This window comes from Oncorhynchus mykiss, chromosome 23 (genome assembly GCF_057628025.1).
Source record: "Oncorhynchus mykiss isolate SJ-2025 chromosome 23, ASM5762802v1, whole genome shotgun sequence".
Lineage (NCBI taxonomy): Eukaryota > Metazoa > Chordata > Actinopteri > Salmoniformes > Salmonidae > Oncorhynchus > Oncorhynchus mykiss.
In genome coordinates, this window is record NC_143044.1 from 33,736,209 (window position 1) to 33,755,694 (window position 19,486).

The window sequence follows — 19,486 nt, forward strand, 5'->3', positions numbered from 1 at the left end:
AAAACCTAGGAAGAAACCTAGAGAGGAACCAGGCTATGTGGGGTGGCCAGTCCCCTTCTGGATGTGCCGGGTGGAGATTATAACAGAACATGGCCAAGATGTTAAAATGTTCATAAATGACCAGCATGGTCCAATAATAATAAGGCAGAACAGTTGAAACTGGAGCAGCAGCACAGCCAGGTGGACTGGGGACAGCAAGGAGTCATCATGTCAGGTAGTCCTGAGGCATGGTCCTAGGGCTCAGGTCCTCCGAGAGAGAGAAAGAAAGAGAGAAAGAGAGAATTAGAGAGAGCACACTTAAATTCACACAGGACACCGAATAGGACAGGAGAAGTACTCCAGATATAACAAACTGACCCTAGCCCCCCGACACATAAACGACTGCAGCATAAATACTGGAGGCTGAGACAGGAGGGGTTATATCATCTCTAATCTGGATTTGGGTACAGAATAATACAAAATGCTATGAGACCAGATTGTTCCAACAGACTGTTGTGTGCAAGACGTGGAAATGTCACACGTAAAATCATGTGGTTTTCCACATGTGAAATCATGTGGTTTTCTGTAAGGATAGTGCCGGATGGGCAGGGTTTGCAACATTTGGGACATGTCTATTGGTTCCATTGCAAGAGGCAAGTTCAATCAGGCAAAGCTAAAGTATTTGAAATAGTCCAAATAGTGTTTGAACCCAGGTCTGGACCAAACGCTAGACTATAGCCTGGGGAATAGGACTACTGTTATAATAACAATCTTTAATTTAGGTATCCAGATACTCTACTATGTATGAATAAATGGACCATCTACCATCTATTTAAAGTTGCATGTGTGCTCTGTTCCTCAATAGGGTGTGCATCCAGGGCCCATAGGGCTCTACTACAAAAGTAGTGCACTATATAGGGAATTGGGTGCCATTTGGGACACATCCTGTGTTTTTTCCTCCCTCAATAGGTCAATCTGTCATCGTACCTCATTATGGAGAAATGCAAACAAACTGTGAGCTTGCTCTGATGTTTGGACCTTTTACACCACAGATTTCAGTGCTCCGTTGCATGCAAAGTGACATAACGGTTGACAGCACATGCTCTTGTGTTATTGTGTGTGTGTGGTTGGAGGGGAGAAGATTACACTAACTTTCCATGCTGCTCATCTCCTCTGATGTACTAGGTCGACTTTGCTTTGTTTTAGAAGACAGGTGGTATGGATGGCCTAAACCAAGCCAATTTACAGTACCTAAAGTGTCCACAAAAAACACAAAGTCTGTGAGATGTACATTATACCTGGAGTGTATCTAATTCTAAAAGGTCTCTACACGCATCTGGCAGTGAGGTGAGTGTTTTAGTGACAACAACAACAAAACACAAACACACACACACTCGCGCACACACACAGCCACACACAGACAGCCTACACAGAGGGGTTGGGTTAAATGCGGAAGACACATTTCAGTTGAATGCATTCAGTTCTACAATTGACTAGGTATCCCCCTTTCCCTTTTCACAGTAAGGGGACAAGAGTGTTTTAGCGACAACAGAGAACAAACATGGGACAACTACTAACAACCCTGCAACTGATTTAGAGCTGCCAAGGAAACATTGTGCCTTTCATTAAGGTGATTGGCTCATAATCATGCTCCATAATTTTCCTTAGAGTACAAGGGGCAGCGCAGGATTTGGGTAAGGATGCTTAATTCATCTCCACGGGAAGTTTGTTTGGGATGTGAACTCGTAGAACCTCCAGGAGACTCTGAATCAAATAAACTATTCAGGCGTCATGCTGAACATGGAAGAAGTGGTGAAACAGCCAGTGGTGAAAGTAAGACCTGGGTTCAAATACTATTTGATATAATTTCAAATATTTTAGTTGGGCTTGATTGAGCTTGTCTGGTAGAGTGGAACCAAATTAAAAGTTGCAGAAGTGTAAACCCCTGTCCATCAGGCAGGCTAGAGAAAACACAACGTATTTGAAAGACTTCAAATACTATTTGAACTCAGGTCTGGTGATGTTGACAACAGAAGGAGTGGTGAAGCCATAGAAATAGAGTTGTAGGGGGAAGCAGTGGTGAGTAGAGGCCCGAGACCTCATTTCTGTCCAAACTTAAATACACAGGATATGTAGAAAGCACCTGAAGTATCACTGAATCATGTAGCGCTACAGTAATATGACACTTTTATGTTCGCATTGAGGTTGCATCACATCCGGCTGTGATTGGGAGTCCCATAGGGCGACGCACAATTGGCCCAGCGTCGTTCGGGTTTGGCCAGGGTAGGCAGTCATTGTAAATAAGAATTTGTTCTTAACTGACATGCCTTTATTTAACTGACATGCCTAGTTAAATAAAGGTTACATTTATTTATATTTTTTTAAATGTATATCAGATGCTTGCATTGCATTTTCTTTACTAACACTTTCTGACTTTCCAAAAGTTCCCCACTAACCTCAGTCTGGTATTTACACACACTTTTATATTGTCCTTCTCTTTGGCCTGCTTCCGGTTTCTGTCACGACTTTTCCCTCCTCCACCAAGTCAGTGTTGAAAAACAGGGGTTGCGTCCCAAATGGCACCCTTTTCCCTATATAGTGCAATTGTTTCGGGCCCTCATCAAACGTAATGCACTATACAGGGAATAGGGTGCCATTTGGGACATACAGAGGAAGTAAATGGTGAGCAGCAGGTTATCCTGTGGGGAGGTAGATAGACAAGAATAATTAGGGGGTTGCATTCCTCCCGGTTCTATAAATACACTCTACGTTTCCTCTCCTCCTGTCTGCGATTCTCATTAAAACCTTGCTGGAAAATCAGCCGGCTGCCTTCGGGGTGATGGTGGGACTGGGACTGTCTCCCAAATTGCACCTTATTACTCTCCTAGGACAGGGCATGCATGTAGGCCTATCAAGTGGCAGGGGAGTATAACCTTCAGTAAGTTACTAATGCAGTATTCCTGTCAAAGTGCGATGGACACCTCCACAATGGAACTCTCCCTAAGAGGGGACAGTAATGATGCAGTAACAGGAAGAAATAGATAAACATAGAACTGACTCCCAGGATCATTACGTTGAATGTATCTGTGACTCCCCTGTGGTTTAACTCACCTTGGTTCGTTCCATTTTCCCTTGTGTAACCTATCAGCTCAGTTCATATGGGTCTAAATGTGGGGGGGGGGGGGGATGTGTGTGTGATGTTAGTGTTGGTTAGTCGTGTATAGGCTAAGCGATGCAGAATTATAATTGTGAAAACACTTTCTATTTTATTCTGTTTTATTGTTTTCCTCTCTCAGGGAAGATTATGGTTGAGACAGCTTTAAAACACAGATTTCCATTATGTTTTAATAAGTGATTTGATAAATACAGTATATTATTTCCTCTAGACCCATTAGTGAGACACAGGCCTACAGGAAAGACAGCCAACAACAATTCCACTTTATATGTTTCAGTAATTGGTAAAGAGGGAGAGAAGCAATGTAGAATGCCATGTTTTAATAAACTAGAAGTGTTCATGAGTCTACAAATGTGTGTCTGATTGGGGATATATATAACTTTATTGATCCCCAAGGAGATAATTAAGATGTCTTAGGCTTACAAGAGCACAACATGGCGGGTAGAAGCAGGTAGCCTATTGGTTAAGAGAGTTGGGCCAGTAACCAAAAAGTTGCTGGTTTGAATTCCTGAGCTGACTAGGTGAGAAATCTGTCGATGTATCCTTGAGCAAGGCACTTAACCCTAATTGCTCTGGATAAGAGCGTTGCCTAAATTACTAACGTGTAATAAAGTGCATTAAACCTTTTTTGGTATTACGCAAAACTCAGCCAATATCAGTCACATGGACACGGAAGCATGAGACAGCAAATATCATGTGTATCCATATCAAGAAGTCCTGGTGAACTGTAACACTTCACTGAATAGTAGAAGATGGGATGATGATAATGATGAGATGGTGAGAGATGTACACAAAACATTAAGAACGCTTGCTTTTTCCATGATGCAGAATGATCAGGTGAATCCAGGTGAAAGCTATGATCCCTTATTGGTGTCACTTGTTAAATCCACTTGAATCAGTGTAGATGAAGGGGAGGAGACAGGCTAAAGAAGGATGTTTAAGCCTTGAGACAATTGAGACTGAGATTGTGTATGTGTGCCATTCAGAGGGTGAATAGGAAAAACTAAATATTCAAGTACTTTTGAACGGGGTATGGAAGTAGGTGCCAGGCACACTGGTTTGTCAAGAACTGCAATGCTGCTGGATTTTACACACTCAACAGTTTCCTTTGAGCATGAAGAATGGTCAAACACCCAAAGGACATCCAGCCAACTTGACACAACTGTGGGAAGCATTGTAGTCAACATGGGCCAGCATCGCTGTGGAACGCTTTTCGACATCTTGTAAAGTCCATGCCCGGACGAATTGAGGCTGTTCTGAGGGCAAAAGGGAGGGGTGCATCTCAATATTAGGAAGGTGTTCCTAATGTTCTGTACACTCAGTGTATAGTAATCCACTTTACTGACTGCTGATAGACGTGGTTCAGTGCTTGCAGCTCTGATGTTAGACAAAAAGAGAAAGAAAGGGAAGAGTGAAGGAGAAGAGAGAGAGAGAGAGAGAGAGAGAGGAAAGGCTGAGTTTTATTGATGCTCTACAGGTTCTGTGGTTAGGTTACGTGAGGAGGATGTCGTACAGTCTACACGCAGCTACAGGAAAGAAAGCTTATAGCAGTGTGTCCCAAATGGCATCCTATTTACCATATAGTGCACTACTTTTGACCAGGACCCATAGGACTCTACTACAAAAGTAGTGTACTATATAGGTAATAGGATGCCATTTGAGATTTGACCAGTGATTGTTGTTACTCTGCTTCTGGTAATCGTCTCTCCAGCCGAGCTGGGCTGAACTCTATTGAACCTTTTGCTGCTTTGGATATTGAAGACAAGAATTATAGTAACTGAACTGTATACTGTGCCACCACGTAGGGTGAATTTTTCAATTAAAACTTAAACTCTGTTCCGATATTAAAGCACTTTGGTTTGAGAGTCTCAGATTCCAGAATCTGAGGGTTCTAGTAAAAATAACATTCTTTCCATATCTTACACATAATTCCTAAAGCTCTCGTCCTTTCACACATTATTTCCATTAACAGGCCTGCTTCATTAGCAGACAGTGAACAGCTAAGGTCTCGCTCACCCAGGGTCCAGGGACCACACTGCCTGGTGCCTGCTACACTGCTGGAACCTCTGAAGCTGAGCCCACCTGTTACCGCTGCTACCATGAGGACTCGAGCAGATGCCCCCCGAGGAGGAAATGACATCACACGGTTGTTGTGTCCACCCTGGACAGGCAGCAGTGTTCAAGGGTTTAAAGTGAAGCAACCTGGGTGAGAGAGGAGTCACAGACGCAAACAAAAGCACACACACACGCACACATACAGACACACACACGCACCCACCCACACAAACAAATAGACAGACACACAGACAGAGACACACACACAGACACGCGCTCAGATGCAGACAGACAGAGACACGCTGAGACACAGAGAAACACACACACACAGACAGACACACCGCCCACACATGCACACTCACACAGCCCCATGGGTGAAAGATTGAGCATGGTAACCAGACCCGGCAGAGTGATCATGCGTCCAGGCCGGGCCGGCGGCGGCCACACAAAATAATATTTTAGACCTCCAATCTGTAGAAATAATTTAAGTGTGTGGACTGGGACCATGCCGGTGGAGGCTATAGTGGTGGCAAGGGACAGAAATATGTATTCACATTAATGCATAACATAATGAATAGAATACACTGCTAAAAAAAAATAGGCTTGCTTGAATGCTTAAATGGAGTGGGTTCTTAGGGGGTTCATCAGCCCACGCACGCTAAACCCCACCCAAGTATGAATCCATAAATAACTTAGTCGCTTGGAAGATACTCAATTTCTGGAGGATAAACTTGTCCAACCTGGGGCTCAGTCCTCACAGTCATTGACTCAAAACTTAGCTCACATCCAAGCTTCCCATTTTGAAGAGGTGTAGATTGACTAATACTAATTCTAGTTATAGTTAATTGAATAATGGGTCATCAGAGTGTGGACTTAACCTCTCAGAGCAGAAACAGAATGCATTATTTAATCACCAACCAGTTTGTATTGTGTGGACGTAGGCCAAAGCATGAATGGCAATGGCACCACAACACATCATGACTCCCTCATTAAGTATGACTGCAGCCCACAAGTGTCAACACCAGCCGAGAGAACGGCTGATCGAAATGAAGCAATGACCTCAAAACATCTGCTCTTTACAACAGCAGTCAGAGTCAGAGAGTGAAGCCTCGTACTCATCCACTAAAACGTGATATTTTTAAAAAAAAATTAAACCTGCGACAAAATCTACACAGCAGTAACCAAGGCAGATAAAGACATTGGTAACAGGGGTTTATTTTGGAGTGATTTCTCTCTCTACATCTTCCCAACCAGCCTCAACACCCCTCACTGCCCTCCACTCCCTGCCCTCTCTCCCATCCACGCCATCAACGCCCTTCCCTCCCCTCTCCACTACCCTCCCTCCCCTCTCCACTACCCTCCCTCCCCTCTCCATTCCCCGTCCTCCCCTTCCACTCCCCCCACACTCTCTCCCCTCCCCCTCCACTCCCCCCCCCCTCCCACCCTCTCTCTGATAGTCACACACGTTATAAAAAGCGTGCACTTTTAATATGCGCGTGTGTCCAGCGGATAACGTCAGCGCTTTGGGAGAACGGCTCAAGGAGTGTTTCATTATAAACCAGTACCATTAAAAACTTGCTGGCTGGATCTGGCTTTTGGCTTAGACGTCCTTCTCAAGGCTTTTTATGAGACTATTTTTGATCCTAAATCGATGCGGGAGAAAGAAAAGGGGATGGAGGAGACAGCCTGGGGTAGGTAAGGGGTAGTGGCATGACCTCACCAATAAAAGGTAGTGTGGGTGAATGTAGTGGTTGTTTGCACACCATCAGATTTCATATTGCTCAAATGAACGGTTCAGGACTGACTTCAGTATCTGTCTGTCTGGCATGCTCAGATGACCAAACCAAGATCACATTCATCATAGTCACCAAATGGAAGAAAAAAGACTGAAACAGGGTGGATCTACAAAGACTGTCCAACAAGAAACAACATTTTTAGTTTTCCACTGTATGCCCTAATGAACATACAGAGGGGATAAGTGGCTGTGTGCGTGCAGGTGCTTCAGGAAGTTGTGGGGGGGCAGAAGAAGAAATCACAATCACGCAAGCTGCTGCATGTGGTTTAGTTCTCCTTGCCAATACCTCTCACACTCCCCTTCCCAGACTTTCTCCCAGGGCTATCCAGTCCCCCCACTATCTCCTCTCAACTACCTGCCCCCCTGCGTCCCCTTAACCCTCCGCCCCTCACTCCTGACCGCACACAAATGGTTTGAATAAGAGGCCTGCATGACTGGGCCATGGGCTGCAGATGAAATCCCGAAGAGTGATAGTTTACTTAGCCTAAATACCCCCGATTAGACAAAATGAAACATTGTTGTTATGCGGTGGAAACTCAAGGACCTATTGGCCGAGCCTGCTCGGCCTGTTCCGGAAAGGCTGTGCTGCAGACTTTTGTCATGCGAAAACTGTAAGATCTGGCATGGTTGGAAATGAAGCCAAATAACAATATCACCAGAAGTCTCCCCTAAAACAAAACAGTGAAACAGAATATGAAAATCATCAAACACAGATTTACAGAGCGAAGGAGGCGGCACACGCGAGTCAGGCTTCCGTAACTACTGAAAAACACATCAGACCACAAACGTTCTGTCCTGCCTTATGGAATGCTTCATGATGTCACATTTTCCCCTTCACACGTACAGCCTCTCCATGACTTCTAGTTCTAGGCTACTGCTGTAGGCTCTAGAGCTAGGCTACTACTACTCACAGTCAATACTTCAAGTGTGTCACTGTGCTAGGTAAAGGAAGGGCTGCTCACATTATATGATACAAGTCAAATTCAATGCAACTTTATTTGTCATCTTGGGAAATTATTTTTGAAATCCATTATGAATATTTCCCACCAACTGAATATTTAGGCTTGAACTCCAAGAGCAGAGGTAAAAATGAACAGGACTCCTGTTCAATGTCACCAGATGTTAGATCAGTCTGACTGTCTCCCTTATCCATTCTCACCAGTACTACTCAATCATAAGTCAATAAAGAGGTAATTCACTTATCACACCCTGATCTGGTTCACCTGTCCTTGCAATTGTCTACACCCCCCCAGGTGTCTCTTATTATCCCTGGTGTATATATCCCTGTGTTTCCTGTCTCTCTGTGCCAGTTCGTCTTGTTTGCGAAGTCAACCAGCAATTTTCCTTGCACCTATTTTTCCCCAATCTCTGTTTCTAGTCCTCCTCGTTTCGACCCTTGCCTGTCCTGGCTCCGAGCCCGCCTGCCTGACCACCAGTCTGCCTATCCCCTTGTACTGTTTTGGACTTGGGTCTGGTTTCTGATCCCTGCCTGGCCTGACCTTGAGACTGCCTATCTTCTGGTACTGTTTGGACTCTGACCTGGTTTATGAACTCTCGCCTGTCCCCGACCTGCCTTTGCCTACTCCCTTTCCTATAATAAATATCGGAGCTCTACCATCTGCCTCCTGTGTCTGCATTTGGGTCTCGCCTTGTGCCCTTATATTACTGTTCCTAGGCCTACTTTAACATGTGCAGAACACACACACACACACCGACTGACTGACACACTGTAACAATATAACAAGATTAGACAGAGATCCAGATGAGGAATAAAGCAGCAGTGGAGACTCATAAAAAGGAACAGCAGCTAAGAGAGCAGTGAGGCCTGTGCCCCACAGTAGCCATACTACTGGTGAATCCCACACCACAGAAACACTCCTGTTAATGTTTTTATTTAATCTAACTGCATGTAACTCAGGCCATGAAGCAAGGATGTGCATATTCTTGGTACCATTTGAATTTTAGACTGATCCAATGAACCATTGCATTTATATAAAAATGGTTCTCTCAAGACTGCCCAAATGTGCCTAATTTGTTTACTAATAACTTGTCATGTTCAAAACTGTGCACTCTCCTCAAACAATAACATGGTATTATTTCACTGTAATAGCTACTGTAAATTGAACAGTGCAGTTAGATTAACAAGACTAAGATTTCTGCCAAAATCAGATATGTCCATGTCCTGGGAAATGTTCTTGTTACTTACAACCTCATGCTAAACGCATTAGCCTACGTTAGCTCAACCGTCCGGTGGACACCGATCCCAAAGAAGTTAATTAAGAACAAATTTTAATTTACAATGACGACCTACCCCCAAACATGGACGACACTGGGCCAAATGTGCACCGCCCTAATGGGCTCCCAATAACGGCCAGAAGTGATGCAGCCTGGATTCAAACCAGGGACTACAGTGACACCTCTTGCACTGAGATGCAGTGCTTTAGACCGCTGCACACCTCGGGAGTACATCCAGCTCTGTAATGCACAGGCTATATTCCATTTTGCAAATACTTATATCCAAAGCCACGTAATACCATGCATGTACAGTGCCTTGCGAAAGTATTCGGCCCCCTTGAACTTTGCGACCTTTTGCCACATTTCAGGCTTCAAACATAAAGATATAAAACTGTATTTTTGTGTGAAGAATCAACAACTAGTGGGACACAATTATGAAGTGGAACGACATTTATTGGATATTTCAAACTTTTTTAACAAATCAAAAACTGAAAAATTGGGCGTGCAAAATTATTCAGCCCCCTTAAGTTAATACTTTGTAGCGCCACCTTTTGCTGCGATTACAGCTGTAAGTCGCTTGGGGTATGTCTCTATCAGTTTTGCACATCGAGAGACTGACATTTTTTCCCATTCCTCCTTGCAAAACAGCTCGAGCTCAGTGAGGTTGGATGGAGAGCATTTGTGAACAGCAGTTTTCAGTTCTTTCCACAGATTCTCGATTGGATTCAGGTCTGGACTTTGACTTGGCCATTCTAACACCTGGATATGTTTATTTTTGAACCATTCCATTGTAGATTTTGCTTTATGTTTTGGATCATTGTCTTGTTGGAAGACAAATCTCCGTCCCAGTCTCAGGTCTTTTGCAGACTCCATCAGGTTTTCTTCCAGAATGGTCCTGTATTTGGCTCCATCCATCTTCCCATCAATTTTAACCATCTTCCCTGTCCCTGCTGAAGAAAAGCAGGCCCAAACCATGATGCTGCCACCACCATGTTTGACAGTGGGGATGGTGTGTTCAGCTGTGTTGCTTTTACGCCAAACATAACGTTTTGCATTGTTGCCAAAAAGTTCAATTTTGGTTTCATCTGACCAGAGCACCTTCTTCCACATGTTTGGTGTGTCTCCCAGGTGGCTTGTGGCAAACTTTAAACAACACTTTTTATGGATATCTTTAAGAAATGGCTTTCTTCTTGCCACTCTTACATAAAGGCCAGATTTGTGCAATACACGACTGATTGTTGTCCTATGGACAGAGTCTCCCACCTCAGCTGTAGATCTCTGCAGTTCATCCAGAGTGATCATGGGCCTCTTGGCTGCATCTCTGATCAGTCTTCTCCTTGTATGAGCTGAAGGGACTTAGAGGGACAGCCAGGTCTTGGTAGATTTGCAGTGGTCTGATACTCCTTCCATTTCAATATTATCGCTTGCACAGTGCTCCTTGGGATGTTTAAAGCTTGGGAAATCTTTTTGTATCCAAATCCGGCTTTAAACTTCTTCACAACAGTATCTCGGACCTGCCTGGTGTGTTCCTTGTTCTTCATGATGCTCTCTGCGCTTTTAACGGACCTCTGAGACTATCACAGTGCAGGTGCATTTATACGGAGACTTGATTACACACAGGTGGATTGTATTTATCATCATTAGTCATTTAGGTCAACATTGGATCATTCAGAGATCCTCACTGAACTTCTGGAGAGAGTTTGCTGCACTGAAAGTAAAGGGGCTGAATAATTTTGCACGCCCAATTTTTCAGTTTTTGATTTGTTAAAAAAGTTTGAAATATCCAATAAATGTCGTTCCACTTCATGATTGTGTCCCACTTGTTGTTGATTCTTCACAAAAAAATAAAGTTTTATATCTTTATGTTTGAAGCCTGAAATGTGGCAAAAGGTCGCAAAGTTCAAGGGGGCCGAATACTTTCGCAAGGCACTGTATAGAGAGATTTTTTTTTTATCCCAGCCCTTGTCCCCACAGGAGGTCTTTTGCCTTTTGGTAGGCCGTCATTGTAAATAAGTATTTGTTCTTAACTGACTTGCCTAGTTAAATAAAGGTGAAATAAAAAATAAAACATTTAAAAAATAAAGGATGTTGTATTTGTAACAAGATACACTTTGATGTATATTTGACCCATCTCTGATAGTATTATGTGATCAACAGTTAAGCCTTGTTTACACTGCAGACCACAATGCTCAAATCAGTTTTGTTTTTCAAATCCGTGTTGGAATATTGACTGTCCAAACAGCAAGTTACAAGTGACCAAATAAGATGTGTGTGTGTGTTCAGACAGCAGTCATTTGCTGACATGGCCATGCTAGTTGTCATAGTAACAACAGGTGAGTGCGCAGTGGTGTAGGCTGATTGGTTGTGGATATTGTGCTTCCTATCACTTTTGCCACAAGCTAAGGTCAACAATGCCTGCCGTGGACGTTTCCCAGTTGTTTTGAATGTTCAAAATCATGGTGTAAGAAATACTTTCAAGCCTCAAAGGATAAGATGATCTTATTTTCAAAACAAGTCCTTTCTGGCTAACCACAACAGCCAACTAGCTACTGTATGTAGCTGTTTAGGTTTCTAGCACATTCACTAATTTGTTTATAAACAATTAACAAGCTAGTTAGCTGCCACCTGTTATTGTCTACCTGTCAACTGAGTAGCAGGCAACAAGATATGCCAAATAACAGTCTAAAAACCACTTGAGTGCAATAAAAAAACACTTAAGGGTGACTTGTGTTCAAACACAAGTCGCCTGGCCAATAAACATATTTGTATCTGATTTCAAGCCACCTACGAAGCTGGTTTGAAATGTGGCTTCAAATATCCGACATGTGATTTTTGGCTGTTCAGACTGCAGGAGAAAGTACAGATTCGAATTGGATATGCCCCAAAAATTGGATTTGAGTCACTTCAAACTGCCAATGTGAACAAGGCTTTAGTGCTCCTGCTCCTATCCCAAAGTGATTTGGCTACAGGTTACCATCAGAAGACCCTCTCCGTCCCTCCGTCTGAACAGCTGCACATTGCTCAGACAAGAAACCATTTTCTCCCCAATCAAGGTGATTGGAGCTCCATTTCCAGTCTGTCTGTCCTTTGAACTCGGGATGCCATGGCCTGAGGGTGTGGGAGGAGGGGGTTATGGGGGGATTGGGGTGGTGCTTGGCAGGCACTTACTATGTTATACAAATGCTTGCTTGCACGGATATGGCAGCAAAGCACCCCACTCCCAAGATCTACACCACACCACTGCATCTCATCCATGGTTGTGATGTTGATGCACACCTGCACACGTCTTCAAGACCTGGAAAGGCTCACTCGCACGACAGGACTTTTTGTTCATTAACTACCCTTATTCCAAGCTCCTCACACACACACACAAAATGGTTTAAAATAGTACTAGATTGGAGTTACCTGGCTTGTAATTATAGAGGAACCCTTATTGGTGCTCTATAGAACCCTTTTTTGAAGGTTCCATAAAGAACCATGCTCATAAGGTTCAAAATGAAAAAGGTTCTATTTAGCACCAAAAAAAGGATTCCGCTGTGGTTATAACCCTTTTTGGGCCAATATAGAACCCTTTTCTTTGGTTCTTTATAACACCTTTATGAAGAATTGTTCTATAAACAACCTTTCATAATTTACTTTTTACTGTGTCAGCCATATTATATTGTAAAAATGATATAGGTGTTATTTTTGTGTTGTATAAGTGTTATTATCAATATGGTACCACATAGAACAGAGGCATTATTGTGCCTTCTTCACGACTGTGTTGGTGTGTTTGGACCATGTTAACTCCTTAGTGATGTGGACACCGGGGAACTTGAATCTCTTTACTTGCTCCACTACAGCCCTGTCGATGTAGAAGAGGGTGTGCTTGGCCCTCTGTTTACTATAGTCTATGATCAGATTATTGGTCTTGATGACATTGATGGAGAGGTTGTTGTCCTAGCACCACACTGCTGACACTGTAATTGGGCCTAAATCAAGGCAGTGCAGTTGCAGCTTTCCTGAAGTCTCCCAGAGGTGTGTTGATTGTTAACCTAACGTAGCAGGCATAAAAGAAACTACTGAGCAGTGTTTCTTTATTTCTGGTCCTGATTAGGGGGGAAAAAACTGTTGGGAGAGGTTCTCTTCTGCACTGTTCAACCAATCCAGTAAATGTGGAGGAGTTAAGATGGAGTGTCACCATATTAACGTCCAAAAGCGGAAGTTGTGTCACAGGCTCACTTTCCATTTCCCCTGAAAACCAGATGCCATCCGACCCCACAGTGGGCGGTTGACTGTTGACTTCAACAGGGGGTGTGTAGAGAGAGGTGACGTGCTGGCTGGCTGGGTGCGTGTGTATGTGCATGTGTGTGTGTGTGTGTGTGTGTGTACAAAACTGCCAGTGCCCCTCAGGTGATGCTAATCGTACTACTCATTATCATACCTCTTACATTGATCACTTCCAGGGGATCCCAGAATCCAGACATTGGGATGAAAGTGCAGGGCAGTTCTCTCTCATTGACTTTATGTTTCTGACCTGTGGAAAAGAGAAGATTGCTGGAAAACTCAAGTCTGTTGCCATTGCATTTGTCCACAGTCACACAAAAAACAACAGAGGTTTTAATCAGGCAACATAATCAAACCATATACACACACAAACCAACACAGATATACATACACACACACTTAAATACAATTGATTCTCTGGTCTCAATCACAAGCCATACTAAGTGTTTCAGTGGAGCCCACATCTATGGTCATTTTCACAAGTGGCAATATTGACACATAAGATACAACACACCTGAAGCACAATGGGCTTTTCCATGACAGTGTTAAAGCAGACTATGCATTTTAGCCTTTCCAAAACCAGTTGCCTACATTACCATCTTGTTTCTAAACATATAAAGACAGATGGTGGGCTCTGGACAGCCCAGCTCCACCTGTGGATGATCCTGAGGTATTCCCAGAAGACCCACCAATGAGCAGCAGATACCCCACATTCCACCCTATTTCCTATATAGTGCACTTATTTTGTACAGGGCCCATTTAGGGAATAGGGTGCCATTTGGGATGAAGCTAATGTGTCAGTACAGACTGCAGAGGCATTCACAAAACATGGGTTGTATTCACTATAGTGTTGCTGCCCTCTGCTGGTATGTAAACATTTCAGCTCTTCAAAGGTGCCTAATCAAATCAAACAAATGGGACCCTATTCACTACATAGTGCACTACTTTTGACCAGAGCCCTATGGGCCAGGCACTTCCGCCATGGATACCCTAACCCCTATTTTACTAAACATGTAGAAATCAGGAGGGAGGCAATGAGATAGAGCACCCATTGAAATATAAATCTATATATAACTAAGTAGCCATGTGCTTTGTTGCACTTACACATGTGTAAGACCCTAGAAGTGTCATCGCCTGTACTTTAGGTAGCCCTTACTGCACATTTATACACTTTTTATGTCAAATTAAAATGTTTCAAAAAGTATTAATAATACCAACAATCTTTTGACAAACAAAGTTGATTCGGTCTACACATTTCAACATCGGTTTGGTGTTTGTAGCTCAAGAGCAGGTGCGAATCTAGCTCTGGTCAGGGGCTTCAGTGCAGCTAACGTTAGTGAGCTTGCTAACGCTAAACCTTTGTTCATCAACGCTGAAACTCTTGACTGGTTTAGTGGCATGATATAATATTATTTTGTTACTCACCAGCACCACTTGTAATTTCTCCAAAATACAAAAAAAATAAAAATGTTTTGAAGCATGCGCATCCAACGCTAATGACGTATACTATTTCACATTTGAAACAATGAGATTGGATTGGTTGAAATCGGGAACGTCATGAATCGGGGAATATTAGAAGAAAGAAAAAATTGTAGAAAATCACATTTGGAATCTTCAGCTGAGGACAGAGGAACAAGCTGGATGAAGCACTCAGGGCTCCCGAGTGGCACAGTGGTCTGAGGCACTGCATCTCAGTGCTAGAAGTGTCACTACAGACCCTGTTTATTTTATTTTATTTCACCTTTATTTAACCAGGTAGGCAAGTTGAGAACAAGTTCTCATTTACAATTGTGACCTGGCCAAGATAAAGCAAAGCAGTTCGACACACAACTACAGAGTTACACATGGAGTAAAACAAACATGCAGTCAATAATACAATAGAAAAATAAGTCCATATACAATGTGAGCAAATGAGGTGAGATAAGGGAGGTAAAGGCAAAAAAAGAAGGCCATGGTGGTGAAGTAAATACAATATAGAAAGTAAAACACTGGAATTGTAGATTTGCAGTGGAAGAATGTGCAAAGTAGAAATAATGGGGTGCAAAGGAGCAAAATAAATACAGTAGGGGAAGAGGTAGTTGTTTGGGCTAAATTATAGATGGACTATGTACAGGTGCAGTAATCTGTGAGCTGCTCTGACAGCTGGTGCTTAAAGCTAGTGAGGGAGATAAGTGCTTCCAGTTTCAGAGATTCTTGTAGTTTGTTCCAGTCATTGGCAGCAGAGAACTGGAAGGAGAGGCGGCCAAAGGAGGAATTGGTTTTGGGGGTGACCAGAGAGTAATACCTGCTGGAGCGCGTGCTACAGGTGGGTGCTGCTATGGTGACCAGCGAGCTGAGATAAGGGGGGACTTTACCTAGCAGGGTATTGTAGATGACCTGGAGCCAGTGGGTTTGGCAACGAGTAGGAAGTGAGGGTCAGCCAACTGGTTCGATTCCAGTCTGTATCACAACTGGCTGTGGTTGGGTTTCCCATAGGGCGGCACACAATTGGCCCAGCATCGTCCGGTTTAGGGTTTGGCTGGGTTAGGCCGTCATTGTAAATAAACATTTGTTCTTAACTGACATGCCTAGTTAAATAAAAGTGGTGTTGGAAGATGTTGATATCCCTCTGTAGGTGGGTGGTGTGCTTTGACAGGTGATTGTTAATTTACTTTACGACCTCGAGCTAAGAATTTAACTCGAGAAGAGATAACAAATAAATCAGATTGTAAAAAAGCTTTTCTTTTTAGTCATCACATGGCTAACGGCAGCATACTTTCTGAATGTGATACTACTGGCCAACTTAGAAAGAAAACACAATATAGCTAGCTAGTTAATCGCTAAACTTCCAGCAGCCTTTTCTAGCCTAGGCCCATCTGTTTTCTAGCTAGCTAACTAAGTTTTGTCTAGCTAGCTAGCACCTTACTTACAAACAATTCTAGATCAAACTGATTGTCTTGCAGATGGAAAGAACAGGCTGTTGTAGCCTCCCAACAGGTCGATGCATTGGCGAACCTGAGTCACCTGGGCCGAAACTGACTGGGCATTCCTAACTTACTGTTCCTAACTCTGGTAAGGTTGGGGCCTGGGTCGATGTACAGAGGCCTCCTCAGCTGCTCCTTCAAGTAGGTGAATGTGCTTTCAACTCTCCCTGTCTCTGTTACTTGCTTTACTTGTTTGCAATCTTTTCTCCTAATTTTCTCCCTCTGCTCCTTGAAGTTTATTTGTGTGATGATTGTGTTCCAATGTATAGGATGTGTAGAGCTTGTATTTTGTAATGGTATGGTTGCCTGTCAACTCTCTCCCCCTCCATCCCTTATAGAAAATGTTTTCTATAAACCTACCTCATCTGGTGACTTGACAACATGTGTTGTGGGAAACGGGTTATCTGTGAAGGATGACTTCCTTCTAGCATCCCACTCAGATTCTAGGCATACTCTACATCTATGACTTCTCCAAACCAACACTAGAGGGCAGCCAGCTATTACATCATAACCACAAAGTTGATGTGAGAAATTGAGAATCTTAGCATTGCATAGCCAAGCAGGCCTACTAATTTCTGATTTGACAAGCAATGTATTCTATTGCTAGAGTTCAGTGGTACTGCCCTGGTTGAGCCTCTGGTCTGATCCCCAGCATAAGTGCGTGTTGCTTCACAGGAATGCTTTAGAGAAAACACAGGGTACCTGGCACAGGTGAAATGGGGTCATCAAACAGACACTGCCTTGTGTGTATCTCAACAATCCACATCCTTGCATCTTTTCTCACATCTGCACTCATCTGATAAAACAGTATAGGTGAAAGTCATATGTAAACAGCCACCTAAGGGGACGTGCATTGACTTATCCTTGACAATAAAGGTTTGCTGTCTGGCCCCATGTGTTTGTTGAACTGAAGTAGATAGGCAGGCATTAGGCTAGTACAAAATGTTTGCAATGTAGCGGTAATATTAATCAAGTGCTTAATAGACAGTAGCTAAGAACATTTCTTTGCATGAAAACAAACTGATACTTGCCAGTAATGTAATTAAATCCTCCAAGACCTTCATTGACTCCCCATGAATGAGAGGATAGACTTCAAGGTGATACTTCTCACTTTCAAGGCCCTATGACCCTGCCCCCTCCTACCTCTCACAGCTCCCCCAGCCCCACTGCCCTGACTTTCAAACCAGACCAACTTGTTTACAGAGGCATGTTAAAGGAAAATTCCACCCCAAAACTATATTTTGGTATTTGTTTCATTAGTCTATTGTTAATATTCAGTCAGGCACCAGATTTCAATAACACATGATGTGTGGTTAGCTGATATGCAAAATACCTATCCAGGTGTTGTAAAATCTGCCATGTGTCAGTAACGTCTGAGCAGGGTAACACAACCAAGGTCAACAAGGCAGCATGATGCGTCGTTCAGAAACATGCATTTCTCTTCCATAAAATGTTTGCGGTTTCAAACTAGTTTCCATTGGGAAACAGAATCCTACTTATTATTCCATATGATCAAGCTATGTCACTTTTATTTTGAGCCGACATCGCCCCCGGTTCCAAAACAAATCACTTTTCATCTGGTAATTCAGGCACTACTCTCACTATAAACCAGGGAGTTTCAAACTGGGATCCGTGGAGGTACAGCAGAGGTCCGCGATTACTATTTTATTTAGAAAAACATTTGTGGAATTTGTGTGAATATCGCTTGCTATAACAGAATGCCATTGTGGATACCATTTGTATGTCTCTACGTCCAGTCTGAAGGAAGTTCTAAGTAATTTCACAAGTCAATGCTAACTAGCATTACTTCAATGACTGGAAGTCTACAGGAACAGTATTATTATTCATTTATTTGTTTGGGGGAGAGGGGGTAGATCAGTTTTAATATTGCAGATTGTGGCTTCTATCAATGTAATTGTCTGCATCATTTCCAATCCCCCAAAATTATTGGGGTAAATATACAGTACCAGTCAAAAGTTTGGACACACCTACTCATTCAACGGTTTTTCTTTATTTAGACTATTTTCTACATTGTAGAATATGAGTGAAGACATCAAAATTATGAAATAACACATATGGAATCATGTAGTAACCAAAAAAGTTTTAAACAAATCAAAATATATTTTATTTGAGATTCTTCAAAGTAGCCACCCTTTGCCTTGATGACAGCTTTGCACACTCTTGGCATTCTCTCAATCAGCTCCATGAGGTAGTCACCTGGAATGCATTTCAATTAACAGGTGTGTCTTCTTAAAGTTAATTTGTGGAATTTCTTTCCTTCTTAATGCTTTTGAGCCAATCAGTTGTGGTGACAAGTTAAGGGTTGTATACAGAAGATAGTCCTATTTGGTTAAAGACCAAGTCCATATTATGGCAAGAACAGCTCAAATAAGCCAAAAGACATGAAGGTCAGGCAATCTGGAAAATGTAATGTTTCTTCAAGTGCAGTCGCAAAAACCATCAAGCGTTATGATGAAACTGCCTCTCATGAGGACCGCCACAGGAAAGGAAGACACAGAGTTACCTCTGCTGCAGAGGGTAAGTTCATTAGAGTTACCAACCTCAGAAATTGCAGCCCAAATAAATGTTTCACAGAGTTCAAGTAACAGACACATCTCAAATTCAACTGTTCAGAGGAGACTGTGTGAATGAGGCTGGTGGAAATCTGTCCTTTGGTCTGATGAGTCCAAATTTGAGATTTTTGGTTCAAACCACTGTTTTTGTGAGACGCCGAGTAAGTGAACGGATGATCTCCACATGTGTGGTTCCCACCGTGAAGCATGGGGGAGGAGGTGTGATTGTGTGGGGGTGCGTTGCTGGTGACACTGTCGGTATGAGAACATTAACTACCCCTACACTCTGTATTTTCCTCTGGCTGCCCTACCACAGATAGCACTGAGCTAGCCTGAAACACCAGCATTTTGGATCTGCCTTACTCAAGAAAGTGTGTGGCTTTATTAACTCAATGATTAATTTTTACATTGTTTGCAAACTGATATGTGACACGTATTAATGCCA

At 42.9% G+C, this 19,486-nt stretch overlaps 1 long non-coding RNA gene across 1 annotated transcript; it reads right to left on the reverse strand.

Annotated features, from left to right (window-relative positions):
* Positions 1 to 1,130: 1,130 nt before the first annotated feature.
* Positions 1,131 to 15,009, reverse strand: LOC118943900 (uncharacterized). Its single transcript, XR_005039248.2, has 4 exons — positions 14,931 to 15,009; positions 13,663 to 13,755; positions 2,436 to 2,678; positions 1,131 to 1,230 (listed from the first exon to the last, which is right to left on the reverse strand). It is a non-coding gene; the product is annotated as an uncharacterized LOC118943900 (long non-coding RNA).
* Between the last annotated feature and the right edge of the window lie 4,477 nt (positions 15,010 to 19,486).